Source organism: Miniopterus natalensis, chromosome 12 (genome assembly GCF_054644295.1).
Source record: "Miniopterus natalensis isolate mMinNat1 chromosome 12, mMinNat1.hap1, whole genome shotgun sequence".
NCBI lineage: Eukaryota > Metazoa > Chordata > Mammalia > Chiroptera > Miniopteridae > Miniopterus > Miniopterus natalensis.
This window is the reverse complement of record NC_142092.1, coordinates 16,707,291-16,712,301: the sequence shown is the minus strand read 5'-3', so window position 1 is coordinate 16,712,301 and position 5,011 is coordinate 16,707,291. Positions and strand designations below refer to the sequence as shown.

The following is a 5,011-nucleotide window of genomic DNA, read 5'->3' as shown; positions in this document are numbered from 1 at the left end:
TCACCCCGCCCCCACAATTTTCACATGTTGCACTCTAATCCCCGGTGTGACGGAACTTGGAGGTGGAAGCTTTGGGATGTGAGTAGGCCACGAGGGCAGGCTCTCAGGCATGGGATGTGGCCAGAGAGCAGGCTGCTATCTTTTCACGATGGGAGGTCACCAGGAGAAGCTGGAAGTCTGCAAGCGGCAGAGGGGCCCTCGCCAGAACCCCATGGCGACGGGCCCCTGATCTCAGAGCTAAGAGAGAAGTTTCCGCTTCCGCCGAGGCAGCCCTTGAGCAGCGCTACCCCATGGCCGGGGCCTCCACAAGGCCCACAAGGTGGCCAAGAACGTGAGCGAGCAGAGGCACAGCCACCGCGGGCGCCTTGCCGAGCACACCAAGTTCGCGGGGGACAGGATCCCAGAGGTGTGTGGCTTTGCCCCCTACGGGCGGCGTGCCACGGAGCTGCTCAAGGTCTCTAAGGACAAGAGGGCCCTGAAATTCACCAAGGAAAGGGTGGGGACACACATCCCTACCAAGAGGAGAACCGAGGAGCTGAGCAACGTCCTTGCAGCCATGAGGAAGGCAGCAGCCAGGAAGGACTAAGCCCCATCCCATGTCTAATAAAACCTGTCAAGAAAAAAGAGAAAAAAAAAAAGGAGAGATAAATTTCCATTGCTTATAAGCTTACCAATCTATGGTATTCTGTCACAGCACCGTGAACTAAGACTATATTTCACACCATGATATTCTTGTATGGCTCTCTTAGGACTTGGATTTGGTCAAGAAATCCCAGTAGCCAAGCTATAAACTCTAAGCAGGAAATATTCTGTTATATAGAGCAAATTCAGAGAGGCCAGGTTAGTTTTCTAGCTATTAACACCTTAATACATCCATAAAAACGGCAAAAGCTGTACAATCTTATATTGATAAATGTACACAAAAACCAGGTCATATGGGACACCAAGAAACAGGCCCAAAACAGTTCAATTTCTCTTCACAGTTCTGCCTCATACACCATTCAGACATAGGACCAGCTTATACATGTCCAAGAGAAAAAAACATCAACTGCTCATATCCCTAATATTCACACTTTGCAGGCCTTATCGAGAATAAAAACAGAAGGTGTGGCAAGTCCCTGGTGTGTCGACTGGCACTTTCTCCTGGGCACAGTAATTCCTTTCCCATGAGTTTGCTGGCATCATCATTTTACAACTCAGGTATTATTTTCAACCCTGACTCACCCTCAAAACAAGCAAGCAAACCAGAAATGTCTACGAAACACAAGTATTAGGAGCACTAACTTCCAGAGAGAGAAAATAAATGTAAGAATAAACTAGGTCCCACACCAGCCCTAATGCTGAGTAAGCAGCAGCCCCTCAAACTTCATGCTTCCCTTTTACGTGTCCACAACGATTCTGGGCACTTACAATGCACAAAGCACTGTGGTGGACACAGAGGGGAAGGAACACTGAGCTCAACCTCAGAAAGATCCTGTTCCCAAGGAATTTCCCAGTCTAGGATATGAGGTAAAACATGAAATGACACATCTATATTCTGTAGACTGCACAGAAACAAACAAAAAATACCAGCTGGGCTCTTTTCCAAGAGGAAATGTACTAAAAGCAGTAAAACCAAATTGCCTCATTTCAGGGTAAAATCAAGTATTTCCAATGTGGTTGCCCAGTTAACCATCCTGGATGCTGGGACGTGAAGATGGCGGGCTCTGGAGTCAGACGGCTCGTGGCAGCCTGCTGGGCTCAACGATTCGCTGCCTGTGGTCCTTGGTCAGGCTTCTCAAACTAAGTCTCATTTTATTCCTCTGTAATACGGGGATCATTGGAGTACCTCTCCTGTGATGTTACGACTGACATACTGCATATAAGCTGGTTAGCATGTTACCTGACCCAAAACATGCAAACAAAGACAATTTTTCCAGGTGAAACCTAACTTAGGAAGAGACAACCACAGCCTTCTCAGGACGTCAAGAGAACACAACAGAAGAGGAAAATAGAGTAGAACACCTCGTATTTCTACACCCTCTACAGCCCATTCTAACCCCTAGACCGCATGTCTCTACCTGGGCTGAAAAACCTCCCTGTTATAGAGCCCGTCCTGGACTTGCCCTAGAGGCCGTGCACCAGAATCTAGGGCTGAGCCTCAAGCATCTATATCAACGAGCTTCCAACGGGAGTACCACACACACCTAAATCTGAACCGCTGTGGAAGGCAGCACATTTTTTAAGTATTGCACGATCTGCTTTAGACACGATTCGGCTAAGCTCCGATGCTTTACTTTGAGGCTAATACAATTAGTTTACCTAAGATTATGCTGACACACTGCTTTCAAATGTACTTATAATTAAATCTGAGCATTAGAAAGCTGTGTCTAAGAGACACACTTCAATTCTAATTTTGTGGTACTCTAATATATACAGGTTGGGTTTCCGAAAGGTTTAAAAACATAAGAAGTTGTCTCAGAGAGTTTGAAATACCAAGACAGCCATCAATGATCCATATTTTACAAATATTTAATCTTCAGAAGGGAAGAGGGAACAACGTCTTGCACTTTGCTGAATGTTTTGTGTGTTCAATTCACAGTACGATACTTTTAGGAGACTATAGTATCACTTAAAAATAAAGTCATCCAAAGAGAGAAAATTTATACAGAAAATTTTCATTAAAATTACCAAATTAATTTTTAATTCACCAGTGTTCATTCATCTCCCTTTATATGAAAAATCTTATTGGAAGGGGAGTGATAAAGAACTACTTTACTTGACTAAGGAACAGATCCAAGCTGGCTGAACAAACAGATTGCCATCTGGTCAATCAACTGCCATTGGAAAGGCTGCTTTAAGTATATCTTCATATAAGTGTCTAAATCTAATCAAACTGTAATGACTTCTATTTAATTTATGCTAGCTAGCAGGAAACTTCCATTGTACATTTCAGATTCCCACTGTAAGATGATTACCAAAACCCTCTAAGATTCCCAAATGAATCCTCCAAATATAAACAAGGTAACACATCCTGATTCCACGCTACTGAGAAGCCACTATAAACTGGTCTCGTGCATTAGAGCAAGCTCTAGCAGCCTTTCACATAAAGCCAAGTTCATCAGCCAAGTGCTTCAGCTCAATACGCTAGCAGTAAAATACACAAAATACATATTTTCTTACTTACCAAAGTAACTGGTTATAGTACAAAAAAGTGAGCAGGTGGCTGGCTACCCCCCAACTCTGAGACTATCTACTCTTCTGCAAAATGGGGATGAGACAATTCCCTGCCTCACAGGTTACTGCGAGATCCAAATGAGGAAATGCACAAGAAAAGCTTATTGCGAAGTCTGAAGCAGTCTGATTTTTAAATACGTACACACACGTACGTCTCTAGCTGAACCATTTCCAAAGGCAAAAGTGCAGACACTATAAAAATAGTGAAACAAACCCCTCCTCTGAGCTGCTGCTTCTGGAGGGTCGGGCATCACCCTGGAGAGCACTCGGTGAGAAGCCCCCCTTTCCTACGCCTGGAAGTCAATAGGCACCGGGGTGTGTCCTGTGAATCTCCTCCTCGCACCTACACATGCCGAGTATCCCACAAAAGTCCCAACAAGTCAAGGGCAGTGGACAGGTGTAAACAGGAAAAGAACAAACTGCTGAGAGTAAAGGGTAGTGTTTTGGGATGAGCCGTCTCCAGGTCTGCACGGGGAGGATTGAGAGAAGGGACAGGCGGAGGCCCTTTCCCCACGGAACGGCCACAGCCATGCGGGCTTCCAGGAAGCAAGGTGCTGAAGTGACTGATCCAGGCGGCGTGCCGAGGGTCCCACTGTACATCTCATCTGGCTCCGGATCCCCCGCTCGAACTTGCGAACACGGTAGACTCCAGAAGCAGCACATGAAAAACAATCCACGCGCAGATTCTAAATGTGCGGCGGGCCTTTTGTGGCCTCCGCTGGAGCGTTCAGTATCTAACTAACAGCTGCAACTGTGACTGTTCTAGCTAATTGCTCTCAGCAACAAAAATAAACAGTCGCTCCAGGAAGAAGACTGTACCCGCCAACTACTAGTACATTTTTTAACAGTCAGGCATCTCAAATCTTGGTTTTAAAGCCTTGATACTGGTAAAGAAGTCTCAAAGAACAAACAGGGTTGAGGTGGCCAGAATGAAAGTCCTTATTTTGTAACTAATCCCCCCCCTCGCCGTCCCGTTGTTCGGCTACCCACCCCCACCTCCGGAAAGAAAAAGAGAGAAAAAGGGAAGTGTCTTGTGTCTGGAAGAATTTAAGCAATCAGATATTTTAACTCATATATAACTTTATAGCATATGGGGGGAAGGAGTCACATTGATTGGAGCTATTTTTAAAGTGCAGCTCTACCGTAAAAATAGACATTTACTCACAAGGATGCTTGAATAGAGAACAGGCCCAATCTACGTCTCATTGTTAGGAAAGGGGTGGAAAAAGGCTGGCGGGCTTTCAGGAGAGCTGTTTACGGTCCGCCTGTGATGTCAGGGCAGGATCCAGGTGGACACTAACAAGCAGCCTTCAGCTCTCTCAATCCTTTGAAAAGTGCTCGTCTCCCATCAGCTCCTCTGAGCACATGCAAGGAGGAGCCAGCACTTACCCAGGCCCTGGCAAGAGAGATCACAGCAATCAGAGACCCGAGGTAAGGAGGAAAAGTCACTCACCCACAGCTGGATAGGCCGTCTTCCTCGCCTCATTGCTGTCTGGGGAGGGAGCACTTCCTTCTGCTATGGAAAGAAAGGAGAGAAGCAGCTGACTCATCAGTACTCTGGACCATCTACGTGTCCTTTGTCTGCAAGGAGAACGCATCGCTCATACTTCTCCCTCCATCCAGGCTCCTGCTCCTTACAAGTTTACAAACCAAACTGACATCAGCCCTAGGTTCTGGACTTCAATTTGTCTTCATGGAGGAAGGGAGTTGTAGGGGAAAACCAAGCAGAATTCCTGATTTTTACGCCTCCCTGACAGAACGTCAGCAGCGATCCATACAATAAAAACCAGATGAC

At 46.0% G+C, this 5,011-nt stretch overlaps 1 pseudogene; it reads left to right on the top strand.

Moving 5' to 3' along the window:
• The first annotated feature begins 278 nt into the window (after positions 1 to 278).
• Positions 279 to 586, top strand: LOC107533888 (large ribosomal subunit protein eL36 pseudogene; annotated as a pseudogene).
• Positions 587 to 5,011: the final 4,425 nt, after the last annotated feature.